At 39.1% G+C, this 18,139-nt stretch overlaps 1 pseudogene; it reads right to left on the bottom strand.

Annotated features, from left to right (window-relative positions):
• Positions 1-16,835: 16,835 nt before the first annotated feature.
• Positions 16,836-17,854, bottom strand: LOC148010800 (putative indole-3-pyruvate monooxygenase YUCCA8 pseudogene; annotated as a pseudogene).
• Between the last annotated feature and the right edge of the window lie 285 nt (positions 17,855-18,139).

Below are 18,139 nucleotides of genomic sequence, written 5' to 3'. Positions count from 1 at the left end.
GGAATATTGCCAACCAATGCTCAGGGGTTCTGGCATTGTTAGCCACACACGCTATCATAAACTCTGCTACATGAAGATCAGGGTCTTCATTGTACTCTCCCTTAAAAACTGGCAATGGAACTACATTCGCAGCCTGTCATCAATATTTCCAGGACGGATCTGGCTTGGAAGTGGACCTCCAACAGAGGAGGAGGAAGGGCTTGATGTGCCATTGGGACTTCTATAAAGAGTTCCGCAAGGGCGTCAAAGGCGGCTTCTGCTGCGAGCTTGCTCTCGGCTCTAATTTTTGCTTTCTCTCTTCTCACGTACCTCTGGACTCGTTCTAATGCTTGCCTCTTTATTGCGTCATTCATCAGGGGGTTGGCTCCACTATGTTGTTAGTGCTCCACAGAGGGTTAACAGAAGGCTTCAGTCTTTGGAGGACTATCTTGCTAACATTTCTTCTACTTCTTCCTTTTCAACGTCTCTGAATTCTGCTTTCATGCCACTGCACAGCTTCTGCACCTACGAATGCTGACATGCAAGAGAAAAAGTTTCTTCTCAAGCAAATTAAGCCACCCGAGTTTGATGCAAGGGACGGACTGTTCAAGTTGATGCCAAGATCTAGATTGATTCCATGGAGGACTATTTTGAGGCAGCAGGAACTGCACCTACTAACCAAGCCATGCTTGCCAAACTTAAGCTTATAGGCGAAGCGAGACTTTGATGAAAACAGTGGTGTAGAGACCAAGCGATCTCGGAGGACCGTCACTTGGAATAAGCTTAAGGAAGCTGTGCGAGGGAGGTATCAGCCATGTGCCTACCACACATAAAAGATGAATGAATTCTACGATTTGAAGTAGCTAGGACTATCCCTTGAAGCATATTATTCAAAGTTCGTGTCTCTCCTAATGTATGCACCCCCAATGGATATGACACAATAGGTGTCAAAGTTCTATGCTGGGTTGAATCCACCCATAAACACTCGATTGGAATCAATGCACTCAATGGACTATCCCTTGAAGCATATTATTCAAAGTTTGTTTCTCTCCTAATGTATGCACCCCCAATGGATATGACACAACAAGTGTCAAAGTCCTATGCTGGGTTGAATCCACCCATAAACACTCGATTGGAATCAATGCACCCAACGGACTTGCAAGACGCATTACTCCGAGCGAATCCAATCATCCAAGAATTTAAAATATGCAACTGTGATGACTCACCAGATCAAGACAAGAGGTGACACAAGTGCAGAGGGATAGGACACATCCGTAAGAGATGCCCCAACCGTCGATGTTTCCACTGTAATGAACTAGGACACATCCAAACAGATTGTCCTGAGTTGGACCCTGAGAATCAGGAACGTGCAGTCAAACAAAGCCGTCTAAACTATACTTTTGGCTCATATTATGAACCACATGATGATGAAGGCTTGGAGCCTGTTGTAACCTTTGAGGATGACTAGATGTCCTAGGAAGATCCTCTCGAGATAATAAGTCCTGTACTTGGAATAAATCCTATTGCATTCTATGAGTTATGGCAAGTTGTTATTTTAAGATGATAATTTGAGTAATCAAGGTTACGCAACGAAAGCGTGATGGGCCCTAACCCACAGGCTATAAGCCCGAATCACATTTGTATTCCCCAGTTTCTCTTGAGATGAGGACATCTCGATTCCTCTAAGGGGAAGAGGATGTAATGTCTCCTTCCCTCCCCCCCGTGACCCCCGTTCTCCTCAATAGGAAAAATCCCCCCCCAAATTTTTTCTTTAATTTTTTTTAATCTCTCCCTCACTCTCCCCCTGCCGTGGCATGGTCAGGAGAGAGAGAGAGAGAGAGAGAGAGAGAGAAGGGATAACGTGTGGGGAGCTGGGCGGCATGCAGGCCACAGGTGGCAACGGCCCCCCCTATAAAAGCTCCACCTCCTCCCTCTCACAAGACCGGTCCCCCCCTCCATCATATGTACACCCCCTGCTGCCATGACATCAGCACATCCCCCCCGATGGGTTCCAACAGGCGGCCCTCCTCCCTGGAGTACGAATATAGTGCCTCCTGCTGGTGAATTACCCCCCCCCCCTTTTCTATTCAATCAAGTAGCCCCTCTTTTTCTGAGGAAAGGGGGGAAGTTTGAGCTGGGCCTGCAAGAGGCGCAAGGAGCTGCGGTCAGAGGGTGGCACCCTGCACGTGTGGAGTGAGTGCATTGAGGCTTTCCAAAAAGGAGGAGAAGGAGGAGAAGAAGGAGGGGAAGAGGGAGAGAGACGAGAAGTAGAAGGGGAAGAAGAGGACAAGGGAGAGAAGGGGAAGGAGGGGAAGAGGGAGAGAGAAGAGAAGCAGAAGGAGAAGAGAGGGAGAGAGAGATAAGGAGAGAAGAGAGAAGAAGAAGTGAGGAGGGAGAAGAGAGGAGAAGGGAGAGAAGGAGAAGGAGAAGGAGAAGAAGGAGGGGAAGAGGGAGAGAGAAGAGAAGGAGAAGGAGAAGAAGAGGGAGGGAGAGAAGTAGAAGGAGAAGAAGAGGGAGAGAGAGAAGGAGAGAAGAGAGAAGAAGAATAGGATATAGAAAAAGAAGGAGTGAGAAAGAGAAGAGAAGAAGGGGAGAGTAGTAGAAGAAGAGAAGAAGAAGAGAGAGAGAGTAGAGAGATAAGAGAGAAGGAAAAGAGGGAGAAGGAAAAGAAGAGGAGAGAGAGAGAGTAGAGGAAAGGAGAAGAAGAGAAGGAGAGGGAGAGAGAGTAGGAGAGTAAGAAAGAAGAAGAAGGGAGTAGGAGAATAGAAGAAGAAGAGAGGGAGAAAGGAAGAAGGAGAGGAGAAAAAGAAGAAGAAGAGAGAGAAAGAGAGTAACCACCACAAGTCACCCAAACCATTCTCTCGGCAACGAACCCCGTCCAGCGGTCTTTCCCAACCAAACATATCTATCCAAAACCTATAAAGGATCGAACTACCCAATCTCCGCGAGGCGAATGGCTCCCAAGAAGAAATTCTTGGGAAGCATAGGTGCCCAAGCCACCAGTAATGCTGGAGGGACAAGTGGAACAACCAACGTAGCGCACACGAACCAAGCCCAGGTTTCAAGCATTAAAAAAGTTAGTTTAGGACTTAGTTCCTATGGAAGGATTAATGTCGTGGATAAGGTTTTGTTTATACTAAGAATGAAGTTGCATGCAACGGTAGGGTTAAATTCACATAACATTTTACTCACCTAAAATGAATAAGGTCATCACTTTACCTCACATGAAATGATAGCTTCTACACACATAAAATGATAGGGTTATTGCCTTATTTCACATAAAATGATAGCTTTTTAACCAGTTCAGTGCATGAATAGTCATTTAGAATCCATGTTTCGCAATCATGGTTAAAAGAAACACATGAAATGTTAATTTTTGTTCATGAGATACACTTGCATCGTTAGACAAAACCCTAGACTTTCATTGATGCAAGTCACATGTGATCCGGTGCATTAGGAATAAGTATAATTTCCTACAAATTGTTTTATCGATCTTGATATGGATTATCACAAAATGAATATGCTCCTAGCTTAGTTGAAGCTGGTGACCTAACCCTAAATGGATTGTTGACCCAAGTTATGCTTGGCATTTTGTAAAGATTGTGAATCCCTTAAGCAATTGTTTTGATACATCCAGTTAAAATTCTGATTGTGCATGCAATGGGATTGCGATGCCTTGAAGCAAGAGGTTGTGCATTCAAGTATTTGTTAATGTGGTTTTGGATGTTAACCCAAGTGGGGAGTGTTTGATAGCTTCATGGTTGGGTTTGAGATGTTTGCCATGGAAATGAAAGGGATGTTTTCCCTAGCAATTGTTACTATGCTGGTTGCTTCAGCTATGGTTGATTTCCTAAAGGGATAATTAAGGAAGAATGGCGCTAGCTACCCCCTCCCCCCCCTGGCGAACTGCCAAACCCTAACCAAGGGGGTTATGAATCCGCGCCAGGAATGTGGACCGAACCCACCGCGAGAGGTCTCTCCGTGGAAATCACTTAGCGTAGGAGGATGCTTGGGTGCCAGTGGGGGCTCTGGCCGTAAGTCCCAATGCCTCCGAGCCCTACACAAGTGTTCTACGTGACTCGAGATGGGATCTCGAGGTCTTGATACTAGTTACAAGGTTGAAGCTTGGAAGGATAAACCTTCAGGTTTTATTGCCGGAAGACGGAAGGATTTTTTTGTGGAGGCAGAAAGGAGCACTTAATTCTCCTGTATGGGCAGGAGACGCACATTAATCTGAAGATAAGTTAAGGAAGTGTTTGATCTTGTTTTAACCTCTCTTCGTGTCTGTGGCCTAAATTACGTAAAGGAACGTGTGATTAATGGGTTAATTAAGGAAGCTCCCTTTATATGTAAAATATAACGTGGTAGGTAATTAGATAACTAAAACAACCCTCGAGGGAAGCGTTGTGGATGTGACAATGGTCTATCCTACGGAAGGGTGGTCTCAGTTAGCCGAGAGATTTCCTCAAAGGAAATGTTAACGAGGAATGTTAGGAAAAAGTTGATCTATGACCTTAGACGATGTTGGCTAGGAACTCAGACTTCAGGTCGATCCTAGTGGGAACGGCTGGATAAGTTCCGTTGCGAGGCAGACTCGAGAGACCCTAGTTGACAAACCCCGTGTCATTTCTTGGGAGTGCCGAGCAACGTCCTCTAGATTGATCTCTTGATGGGTTGCTAAGACGTGTCCCAAAATTTGAGGGGCGGGCACGTTACATGGGTCGATGAGGTAACCCTTATGAAAGAATACCCCCATTTTCTCTTGAGATGAGGATATCTCAATTTCTCTGAGGGAAGAATGTAATGTCCCCATTACTTAGTTTATTTTAATGTGCGTATACATTCCAAAGAAAATTGATTCATGTTGCACATTTATTTTTTAAAAAAACTAGCTCTAATTATGAAACTGACTCTCATTATGAAGATAATTAATGAGGTATTATATGCCAATTCATGGAAGAAAGACTTGGGAGACCCTCCCAAGACTAGCTTATTAAAACTATATTTGTAGTATAGAACAACAAAAAAAGAACTAGCCTAGTAGATAGTCACTTGGCAGTTGAATGCACTTGGATGACGACACTATCGAGATGGGTTACCTCCCGGGAAGATTTTTGCACAAACTAGTGGGAGCTTCTTGCGCGCAGCCATCGGCACCAACAAAGCCTTTGTAGCCCATTACCAAGTATGCCAAGGCCAAGATACCAAGGTCTATTCCTTGGTCATGAGCCTTGGAGTGACAGCTGCCTAATAATGCACCACGCGGTGCTCGTAGACATATTCGTAAATTTTTATCTTCATGCTACAAAAATGGATCTCCCTCTCTGGCATCATCAATGATGTCATCAAAAGTGCTAAAAGAAAATATTCTCTCTTTATCGATAATGTCATCGAAAAACACTAAAAAAGCAAGCGTCCTCTCTTCTACCTCCCCCCCCTTTGCAAAACTAAAAATTGAGGGCTTGGGGATGACGAGAAAGAGTGATAAGAGCAATCTTGACGGGACAAGACGCTAATCAAGAAGGAGGAGACTCTATTCCATGAGACGAAGAGACATCATTTCGTTCAACCCAAGAAAGGAGATACGTTGAAGGTCTCTCATCCTCTTCTACTCTGATCCAAGAAGAGAAGACACCGAAGAACTCTATCCTATTCTATCATACCTCTACTCTCGTCTTTATTCCGTCTACTAGACAGAGTTAAGTATTGCTCTCCATGAGGCAAGAAGAACCATCCGTGAGGCCTACATCATTGAATCCCACAATATCCATAATCATCATTGAGAGTCTTACAGCCTTGCCAGCCGATATTACTGTTGTGTTCTTCTTCTTCTTCTACAAATCATATTTCCATTATGGCCCAGAAGAAAAATAATTCAAAAGAAAAAATCGTGAATGACGCTACTATCGTGGAAGCAACAGTAGGAGTTGCGAGCACGGGAGTCACTAATGGAGGCAGGAGCACGAATAACAACCATGTACCAATCGTGATACCATTGGTTTTTCTTAAAAATTTCCATCCAAATAAGATAAGTCTCTTGAGAAATATGGACTTAAGGCCAAGAAACTTGGTTATAAGAACTGGGAAGTTAGAGACCCCAAAATCTAGATACCCCTAGTTAAATTCCAAGGGGAAGATTTCATTATGTGAAACTCAAGTGTTGATTGCTACTAGAATTAAGCATCACTTGAAAGTTGCATGATTGATTGAAGTCATAATTTCTTGCAGACATCAATCTTATTTGTGATCTTCTAGATTAGATCCTTATTGAATTAAGTATTAGAATAGATAAAATTTGAGGAGCCCTATACCTCCCCCAAGGATAGGTGTTGAATCCCCATACCAAGAGGGGATTTTTTTAACCGCTGCGAAAGTATGGATCGGCTCCAATGGTGAGAGGTCTCCCAGCAGGGATCGTATTAAGTAGGAGGTGGATAGGGTGCCAAGGGGGCTTTGGCTAGAAAATCCCTTTTTGCACCTAGGAACTACTTGGTCCCTTGTATGGCCCGAGTTCTACTTGCGACACCTATAAACGCTAGCTATAGGTGAATTTGATCTTGGTGACGTGCAGATGCGCTGGATGAGACAGCATGTTTGTAATTTTTCTCCTGTATGGGTGGGAAAACACACATTATGAAATATAATTAATGAAAAATTTTTATTCTGATTGTATGTTTGTGAGTAAATTATGCAAACGAACAACTGTGCATAAAAGGATTTTAATTAATGAAGCTGTTTTTATATGTTTCACATAATGTGGTAGGTAATTAGATAACTAAGAACTTCCATAGAGGGAAGCGAGTGGATGGATTCCCGACGAATTTAGTCTATGGCGGGGTGGTCTAGGTTAGCCGAGATGTTTCCCCAAAAACAAATGCTAGGAAGAAACTCTAGGAAGGGCCGATTTTTTGACTTACCTAGGGTTTGATCTCAGAATCCAAATTGTAAATTATCTTAGGGAAAAGGTACGGCGGCTATGCTAGAGCACTGGGAGGGATTTCATAAGTCCTTAGTCTACTACTGGAAAAAGCCTTTGTACTCCATGAACCAAGGGTAATGGCAGTCACTCCTTTCGAACATAAACCCTATCGAAGGACACTTCTGGATATGAGTTACTTGTTGATAGGTGACTATTAGGTAAGTTATTAGGAACCTTCAAGTTGGTCCTCCATAGGCAATGGCAGGACACTTCCCTTGCACAGTAGACCTAGGGTTAACTAGCTGGGACAAAATCTGATCATTCTGATTAAAGTACAGATAGTGACAAGTAGAAGGTAAACTCCAGGAAACTGCTAAAACATTATTTGTCAAGAAATCAAGGCGAGTATATTACACATCAAGAGCAATAAACATATCCCTTTGCTGAAGAGGCTCATGCAACTACCCTCAAGGGAGGTGTAGTGCATGTTTGAATTTATCTTGATTTTTAAATATAAGCCCTAAATTAGTACATGTTCAAGCACAAATAGTTTTCCTAATGCATCATTCCTTATATATCAAACATTATTTGGATTCAATTTTAAAATAGTTGGGATTTATTCTAGATAGTATTCTCCCAATACCATGTCCTACTTGATTATATAATATCAGGTTGAGGTAACGTGGTTATTCTAACCCTCTACCTCTTGAAGGGTCATAAGATTCAGTGCTCTTTCAATGAGTTAATTTTCTTATTTAAGGACCTATAATCCCTTTGATCTAAAAAGTTAGGTTTAAATCTATCGATCCCCTTTTACTATGATTCAATTGGATCATAACTTCAAAAAAGTCTAATGAACTTGTGTCATTGTAAAGTTTTGAAGTTACTTCCTTGAGCATGATAGAAAGAGAGATAAAGTCCTTAACTCCCTCTCAGTAATGTCCTCCACTAACTTCTTGGTCTTAATCTCCTTAAGAGTTTCAAAAGAACAAACGTTCTAGATAGTATCTTAGTAGATAACATGGAATCTCTAAATCATATTGATTTATGTTCCATTCAAAATAATCCCTTCTTGTAATAAAATGGCATTTCTTAAGACTAGGACACAATCTATTAGTGCACAAGAAAGGAAAAATTATTCATGAATTCTTGTCCACTTCTCTATAGTGTTTCTTAAGATGGATATAATCTATTAGTACATAAAAAAGGGAAAAGTAATCATGAGTTCTTATCCACTAGTTTATTATATTTCTAATGTTTGCTATTGTAATCTACCCTCATGGATTAAGCAACCTGTATGTATTTATGTGCTACAACCCGGATCTCTGATCCCATCACAAAGAAGCTATTCCTTACAAATGCCCATCTAGGGTATCATAAAATATGGATTTGCTCATAGAGTCACAATGCACCATAAGGCCTCTAAACTTGGGGGGTGTAATTGCACATCCTCTCTATTTAGATAACTCAATGATGACTATTCAATTTAAAGCATAATGAGATAATGACAAAAGGAACCTAGCTTTGGTTTGTGTCAACAAGTGTGATCTCCTAACCGGCTCTCGTATTTCTATGCCTTGGGGCCATCATTATTTGTGACCTTCAAAAGTTGTAATATCTCTTGCTCTCTAGCATGCCTTGCTCTTCAAATTCTTTGAGAGTCTTGAATATAGGAGCCCATCGATCCCTTGTGCTATGCACTCTCCTCAATCAAAGGAATAGGTCTTCCTTAGGGTTTTTGTGGGAAGGGGATATAGGATTATGGAGGAGGGGTCTTTATAAGGGAGGGTAAGGAGTTTTGCAATCTTGTGGGAAAATTAGCTACTCAAAGAAGATGATTTTTGTCGAGTGAGTCAAGATGATGGGTCTCTTGAGCTTTCGGTATTCCTTGAGCTCTCACCCTTATTTTTGTCTTCCTTCTTCCTTGATCTCTTACTTCTTTAAATTCATTTGATATCATTTTTGCTCTATCACACTCAATTCCTCCCTCTCTCCCTATCACACAATCTCTATTCCTCTCCCTATTCCACACACATACACATACACACACACACACACACACTCTCTCTCTCTCTCTCTCTCTCTCTCTCTCTCTCTCTCTCTCTCTCTCTCTCTCTCTCTCTCTCTCTCTCTCTCTCTCTCTCTCTCTCTCTCTCTCTCTCTCTCTCTCTCATTTGTGGTGTCTCTCTTATCAAAAAGAAAAAACTAGTAGCCTAAAGGCTTACCTTTAAGGTTCATATAATATTATGATAGCTATTATTCTAAGGATATTGATGATGAGGCATAGTGTGGGTATGAGAATGATGTTGATGATGGCAATTTTGAAGTGGGAGGTGGCCACCATTTGATCCCTATGATGTAGTTATCTTTTCAAAGTCTATCCATCCATTGTGTCAAATTGTGTCTTCCAGGTCAGGTAGAGTATGGCTATCTCAAGATGCATTACAAATGGAGTGAAGGAGATGCCGTTTGGATTGATGATATTGAGATGTACATGTAGATGTAAGTGAGCATTTGTTAATGTCAATGTAGATTGATGGTTTGAATACTCAGGGAGTCCACCTTATAGAACATATAAGATATTACATGAGTTCAAAAGAAAGGGTATTATATTTAGTAAACTTTATAAGATTATATTTATAAAAGGGATTTTTAAATTACAATTTGAAAAAAAACTGTAAGTTTAGTAAAGTAAAATGAATAATTTTAAGGTCTTATAGCATGTAAAGAAATTGTATTTCTTAATATCCTTTGAACACATGTTATATAGATTATTTCTTATAGGTGGACCCTCCATTTCAAATATTAGTGAATATGATGATGTTCATTTGATGACGAGAAATGATGAAGATGATGATGCTTCGGGATAGTCTTTTCATTAGAGTCTAAGGTATTCTCATAGAGTCCTACTCTTAAGGATTCTCTCTTTTACATTAAGTACTCTATCAAGTTAAAGCTCATTGCCTTGATGTTACAACTTTTCTATCATCAAGAACATACTCGAGATTAGGTGCATATGCGTTATCAACAAGGTAATATGGAATACATTATGGATTTTGAAGTGATTTGGGAGCTGAAATTTGCATGCATTAGGTCCTAGATGTTTGAGGATTTTATATGGCCCACAATATCTTTGGCTCGACTTCTTGAACTCTCTCAATTACAGGGAACTCTTCTTTGGATAGACATGGAGAAAAACCATGTCTCCTTCCTTGAAGATTAACTCTTGCCTTCCTAGATCAATGTTAGATTTTATCGATTCTTGGCTACTTGAATGTCCTTTTTGATGGCTTTGACTTGTTCATCCATTTCCATTAGCATCTTCTTAGAGGCTTCTATCTTTAAGATAGGATCTTAAAATTTGAGTGGAGTAAAATACTCTTTCCCATACAATGCTTGGAAAGGGGCCATCTTGTTGCTTTGATGGTATGATGCATTGTATGCAAACTCCACTAAGGATAGATATTACATCCATTGCTTAGGTTCTCTACAGCAATATGCTTTAAATATCTCTTTAACGACTTGATTAACTCACTCCATCTAACCATTAGTTTAGAAATGGTAAACTGTCATCAGGGAAGTTTTGAGGTCTCGAAAATTTTAGGATATAGAGAGAGTGCTCTTCCAATAGGAGTAAAGCCTCAATGATGAAAATTATATTTTTGAAAAATAAAAAAATATTATTAAAATAAAAATATTTGTAATTATAAAAATGTTCTTTGAATATCTTCTTTCTACCTTGTGTATTGTAATTATGGTAGTCTTTATATTAATGACATAGGGATTCCTCCACTTCACATTAATGCCATGATCATTATTATCATGTTGAATCTCAATTCAAATCACAAAATAGTTGGATTCTTCAAACTTCCCTCTCATATTTTTCCCTCATTATTTGGTTTGTGTGTGTGTGTGTGTGTGTGTGTGTGTGTGTGTGTGTGTGTGTGTGTGTGTGTGTGTGTGTGTGTGTGTGTGTGTGTGTGTGTGTGTGTGTGTGTGTGTGTGTGTGTGTGTGTGTGTGTGTGTGTGTGTGTGTGTGTGTGTGTGCATAGATTTGTGGTTAATGAGGCACCTCTCTGTTTTTCTATATATATACATATATATATATATATATATATATATATATATATATATATATATGTATGTATGTATGTATGTATGTATGTATGTATGTATGTATGTATGTATGTATGTATGTATGTATAAGCCATGGATGTAGAGATTTGACATTCAACAAGGTGCTCAAGATCTTAGATCACATCCATATTAATGTTTTCAAAAAAGTAATTCAACTTCTTTAATAACAAACATTTGTATTGAAAAGTTTTGCAGACATCAAATAGAAGAAGAGTATACAATGCAAAGATATTGAAGCAAATCTCTCTTTGACTTTCAATACAGTTTCAAGTATTGATATTTTCAAAAATCCCTTTGCTTTTATCATAATAATATATAAGAGTATTTCCAAGGCAATGGAGACAAGCTATTACTTTTAATGAGGACTTTTCCTAGAAGAGACATCATTTCTAGGAGCCCTTTAGGCTTTCTTTGATACTTTAGTTGTCATAGCTATTGAGGACATGCCTTTGGTTTGTTGTGGTTTTTGGTAGATCTTCTTCCTTTTCTATTTCATACTCTCCATGGTCTCCTTGTCTCTCTGATCAATATCATTTTTATATATTTTTAAAACTTTTTCTTGCCTTGATTATCTTTATGTTGCCACACTCTTCTTCTTGGACTTGCTTTTGCCAAGTCTTTTCTCCACATGTTATGCTACTTTAGCTAGCACATCTATGATATTATTTCGACTTTCACATTAGCAATTTATTATGCAATAGCTTTATCCAATCCCTTGACAAAGCATGAACACTGCAAATCTATGGAAGGTCTATCATATGCATTTAACCTATTCAATAGGTTCTTGGATTTTTGTGAATAGTCATGCACCAGTATTGTCTTCTACTTGATTTTCTTCAACTTCTTCAAAACATCTGCCATCACTCTCTTGTTTTCTAAATCTACTAAGAAATTTAGTTTTAAAGCAGTCATATGTGGTAAAGTGTGCAGCATCATAAGTGTTGTACCAATCCATGGTCTCACCTTTGAAGGTTGTTCCAAACTGCTACAACTTAACCTAGTCCGTGAACATGTTGTTAAAACCACTAGCCATTCACCTTGTTTGGAACTTTGCAACATGGTAGTCTACATCCTCTTTCTTCTTGCCAAAGAACTAAGAAGCTCTAACCTTTAGGATTGACTAGTGGGTTGGGATTCATGGTTGTTGGGTTCTTCTTCTTCAATGGAGGTAGAGAATCAAAATTAAGAGACTTCTTTATAGTAACTACTCTACTTTTTAACAACATCGTGCTTCTTAGCAGTAGATGTTGTAATCTTTTTGCCACATAGTCAGGAGGAGTTGAGTGATCTTCCAAGTTAGGCACTTCATCCTCTATTTTAGAACTTGGAGGAGATTATGTAGATATAGTAGGGGAATGATATGCAGTAGCAGTACTAGTAGACGTACCGACATCCTGGAACTTCTCTCTAAATGTTGAAAATTCTTTTTCATTTAGGATGCGAGTAGGATGCTAATTCCTCTTGCTTCACCACCATCATTCTACAATAACCCCTGATGTTGTCTTGCCAATAACTCTCTTAACTCTTTGGAGGTGCTTCAAGTCAAGATGTCAATTGATGGATGTAGATAATTTTCTAACATATATGCAAAAATACAAAATTAGACCTTTAGAATGCATCATGTTGCTTTAGGCAATATGCTATTGCTTCAAGTTTTGACAAATTTTCAAATTTCTAGCATCAAATAGAGGCTTTTTTTATTAGGCTTTAAATCCAATGATATAGAATAGCATACGAAGGGTTGTATCATCTTGGTTTTGGAAATGTGTTACTATTTCATACAAGAAATTTGAATTTCTACCACCAAACATTGTCATTTTTGTTGGTGTTTTAACATAGAGAAATAGAGAAACAATGAAAAGATCGCCAAAGTGTTGCCACCCCTTATTTATGTGGAATGCATAATAGGATTGTAATGCCTCAAATGGAAACACATCTCATTGGTGTAGGCAATGCAAAAAATACCTATAATACCACATCAGGCAACTCATAGAAAACTGAAAAAATAATGATATAGAGACATGGAATACATACTACATCACTAATAATCAGCAAATTAGAAACATAGATTAGAGAATATGTTGAAAATAGGAAAAAACATAGAGAATCACAGTGCCAATTGTCAAATCTCATATATCATCATGAATATCCATCATACAACAAGTCTGAATATCATGAATGATAAAAAATGAGATAGGCACCATAGATACCTCTTCAGGTCATACTTGAAAACTGCCTACATAACTACACTTCATGAGACACCTAAAATTGCTTAATACATAAAACTACTATGAGTAAGATTCTAACCATGCTAAGGGTAAACATGGTGCATTAAGCCATGGCTAATAGCCTCTTTCAATGCCATTGGAGTAATATGTGAAGTCGAGTGCTGATGTTGGAAATGAGATAGAAGACCCTACTATGTTCAAGAGTATAGTAGGGAGTCTAATTTACGTGATTATCACAAGGTCACACTTGAGTTATGCTATTGGCCTTGTCAGTTAGCTTATGCACATGCCTAGAAAGCCTCATTTGGATGCAACTAGATGCATATTGAGGTATGCGAAGTTCATTTTGCATTATGGATTTCTTTATGAGATAGATAAGGATATATAGGTATTTGGATACACAGATGCACATTGGGCTAGTAGCATGTGTGACATAAGATCTACCAACTAATTCATATTTTCCCTTGGTAGTGTAGCAATTACATAGAGCAGTAAAAAACAGCCTACATTTGCTTTATCAAGTACAGAGGTTGAGTACAAAGGTATTGCTACGGACACATGTGAGGTGGTATAGTTGTAAAAGTTATTGGATGATTTGGATATGCAGGGAGATGGTCCAGTTGCAGTCACTATGATAACATGAGCAGCATATAGTAAGCTAGGAATCTAGTGTTCCATGCTAGAACAAAACACATGTGCATTACCACTTTGTGGAGAAAAGGTACGTGTAGGAGAGATTGACTTGGTATATGTCAACACATGATCAAATAACTAACATTTTTACAAAGGCATTGGGTGTAGAGAAGCTTCAAAAATTTGGAAACTTGGAGTTACAGAGATGTAGTTGAGCTTGAGAGGGAGTGTTGAGATAGCAAGCTCAACATGTGTAGACATTGATGATGGATCGCCTAGTTACATGGGTTCACATGTCTACACTTAGCACGTTGGTAGTCATTATGATCCTCACAGGTCCACTGACTTATCACTTATTTTATTTGGTTATCACATCTATCTACAACTGATATAGTTATAGTATGAGCCGATTAGTATAGTTAGTTATACATTGTTTCACTTAGTAAGCCACTTTCCTTTATGGTGTATCTTATCTATACTTTGTAATACTATATTTGGAAATTTGAGAATTTCCATACACTTTTGGAACACTCAATACCTTTATTATTTGACCACATGGTCAAATCTTGTTATCTTACTTAAAGGTGGAGTCTACCCTAAATGCTATATAAGCTACCTTTCCAAATCCCACTTTTAAATATGGATCAAGATTTAGTCATGTGGTCAAATATTTATCACTTATTTGAAACAGAAACTTAGAAAAAATTTAAATTGTCTACTATGGTATTTTATATACATTGTATTATGAGTGAAAGAAGAAGGAAAAACCAGCTTGAAAACGTTTTGGCCTCCATCTCCATTTTTATATTATTAAGTGAGCTTCCTCTTGTGTATATGGTGTGTGTTTGGCATAGTAGCCATCAAAAGGTCATTTAGATCTCTAACCATGAGTTATCCATGAGGTATTTGGAAAACCTTTTTTTTAAAGAATAAGATCTATTGTCACTGAATATATGGTAGAAAACTTGGACTATTGTGCATAACCTTTCTCAGCAAAATGACACTAAATCGTACACCACATTACATGAGGTCATGTGATTCTTTCCATAATGTAGAATGGTAGGAAATCTCGTGGGTTCTTTGTATTTTTCTTGTTTATTTTATATTTCTCAGGTGCGATCTCCAAGTTTTAGTGTAAGCATCACTTTATTGATTATTATTTACCCTTTGCCCACAATAGGATAACATGCTAGTTTTAGAGTTAGGGTCATAATTACAAATGAAACTCAGAAATGATTAAGTGAGCTAGTTCATTGTACACTTTAGATCAAGTTTGCATGCCACAATGTTCCACAAGTTTCTAAGCCATGTCATTATCATTAACCAGCTCGTCAAAGTTTTTAATGAGCCAAGATTTGAGATCTCCTAAGTTCCATATGGTGGATTATAAGTTGTACTTGTTGCGTTGATCTATGCTAAGGATAATTTTTTCTTTAATCCTAGGGCCATTGTGATTAATGTGGAAAACTTAGGGTAAATCACTCTTATAGGAGTTATCATTTGCATATTTGACAGTAACAAGTTATGAGAATTAGGAGAATAAAAGACAATTTAATGCAATTGACAAAAGGAAATTCAATATGGTTGGCAACAATATTGACTTATCATTATGACACAATTTTAGTACAATCATTACAACATATAGACCCAATAGCGATGTTTAAAGTGGCGTAATTATTCATGGAAAAAATTACCCCCATCATCATTATTTGCATCGCTATTAGCAACGCGATAAATTTGTCACTATTAGTGTCGCTATTTGAGCAACGCTAATAGCAACGAAAATATCGACAAAAATAGAGACACAAATAGCAATGCTAATAGCGACAAAAATAGCAACGCTTATAGCGACGATTGCAGAGTAAATTTTCCATGCAAATAGCAACGGTTATAGAGGGGAAAAGATTTAGGTGGTAGGGCATGCAGCCCTGCCACCCTTCTAGCTATATGCACTAAATATTCTTGTATAATTTATTTGCCAATGTCACCTACATCTAATGTCTAAAAATTATGCATCGAATTTTTTTAAAAAAGAAATCCTCCAATTGCAAAAGATAGATATAATCAATTCGAAAAGGTATTACGCAAGGAGAGTTTTCATCACTTGCTTAAACTCGAGAAAAAGAAGAGCTTGTGTTTGCAAAAGTTAGATATAATCAATTCTGTAAGAAGTTGGAAATAGTTAAAATGTTGATAATATGCCATGTCACACTGACATTGGTATATAAGGAGATAAGTTGTAATTTTCCAGATCTTTTTGACATATCAATACATTTACAATCTTTCTCTCCCTTCTTGTTCCAAGCTTCCATGGCTTCTTCATCTTTCCTGTCTTTCTCTCTCCAATTCTAGTCTTTCTCTCTCTCCTCATCACTCTATTTCTCTCTCTTCCTGCAGTCTTTCTCTCTCCTCTTCTTCTCTCCCTAGTTCTCTCTCTGACAAGTGGTATCAGAGCTTCAGTCTTTGATCCATTATTTTCTTCCATTTTCACTCCTATTTGCCTATTTCAAAATCAATTTCAGACAAAAAAATGGTACAAGACAGTGACTAGTGGAGTGATGCAGGACAACTACAGTTAGCAATGACTACATCTGGAGATATCCAAGGTCAGAGATGGCGGGTAAAGGCTTAAATGGCTGGACGTCATCAAATTTCATGCAAAAATGGAGGTACACAAGTACGGGAGCAGTAGGGGAGTTTCCAAAGCATCTCTGGACCACAAGGATTGCATGCAGAAGCATTAATGGTAGCTTTTCTTGGGGGTTTACACCTCTAGACCACAAGGACTGCATGCAGAAGCATTAATGACAGCTTTTCTTGGGAGTTTACACCTCCAGACCACAAGGACTGCATGCAGAAGCATTAATGGCAGCTTTCATGAAGACTACATAGACCATGGCAGCCTTTCTTGGAGTCTTAAATGGAAATTGGACCAAAAATGGAGGCAGACAGACAAAGATGGCAGCTCATTTTTCAACATTGAGAGAATTCTTCTTATTTTCAGACCTTTATGAGAGCTCCAATGGAGTGCCATCGTAGATCTCTCCTCCCCTCCTAGATCTCAGTCTCCCACCATGGGCAGCATCACCAAGCCTGCTCAAAATGCCCATAGTTTCTCACCTCAAATTCATGCATCCTTCCCCTTTGAAGATCGCATCTATGGCTGGAATCATGTCCTGTACAGCCTCATACATGTTCAGTATCTTGAAAATCTTCTCTGGAACTCTGTGGCATATGGCCATGGCCTCTGATGCCATACGTTGTGGTATCGCCTAGAACCAGTCGGCTATGGAACACCAGAAGATTGTCTACCATCCACATGGGAAGATATTTCATCTTATTCATTGCCACTGAGAATGTAGACTTTTCCAACACCACGTGGAAGCACGTGTAAAGGGCTTCGAACAACGATTGATGTCTTCGCTTCACAGTTGGCCAGGTCAAGTGCAATCTCCATACCAGAGTTGCCAGAGCCAATGACAAGCACCTTCTTGCTTGAATAATCTTCTCCATTTTGGTACTGACTGGAGTGGATAACACTTCCCTTGAAGTCCTTAAGATTGGGAAGATCAAGGATGTTCATCTCAGCATTCTCGCCTGTTGCAATGACCAGCCATCTTCCTTCATACTCCATCTTGTAGGTTTCAACATGTGGATCTGATACCTCCGTCTTAATGCGCCATGTCTGGGAAGCCTCATTGAAGCCCGCCCACTCGACTCACTGGTTGAACCTCGGCTGCAGTTCAAATTCCTTAGCATACTCCTTGAGGTAGTCGATGAACTGATTTCTTGTTATGAAGGTGGGGCAAGACTTATCAAACGGCTTTAAAGGAAGCTCGCAGTACTCTTTTGCTATGTGCATTCTTAGGCATGGCCACAGCCACTTTCTTGAAGAAAGGGGGCGTGCCGTTTGAGATGCTTGAGTGAGGACGACTCAGAGACCTTCTTGCCTACCTGCCTACCTTCTGTCAAGGTTGATTGATCTTGGCTTGTGGAAGTGTTGACGACCTTTGATCAGTCAAGGTTCATGTCAGATCTAGATTTCCAGACCCTAGTGCTTTTGATCCCTTTGCAGAGGTGAATGCTGATGATTCTGGTGCTGGATCTAAGGATTATGTGCATGTATGCATTCAGCAGTAGAATGGTAGGAAAAGCTTGACAATAGTTCAGGGACTGAAGAAAGAGTACAACTACAATAAGATTCTCAAGGATTTCAAGAAAGAGTTCTGTTGCAATGGTACTG

This window comes from Lygodium microphyllum, chromosome 29 (assembly GCF_053477565.2).
Source record: "Lygodium microphyllum isolate KBCC chromosome 29, Lygodium_microphyllum_v1.1.10, whole genome shotgun sequence".
Lineage (NCBI taxonomy): Eukaryota > Viridiplantae > Streptophyta > Polypodiopsida > Schizaeales > Lygodiaceae > Lygodium > Lygodium microphyllum.
The sequence above is the reverse complement of the archived record's forward strand: the minus strand, read 5'-3'. Positions and strand labels throughout refer to the sequence as shown.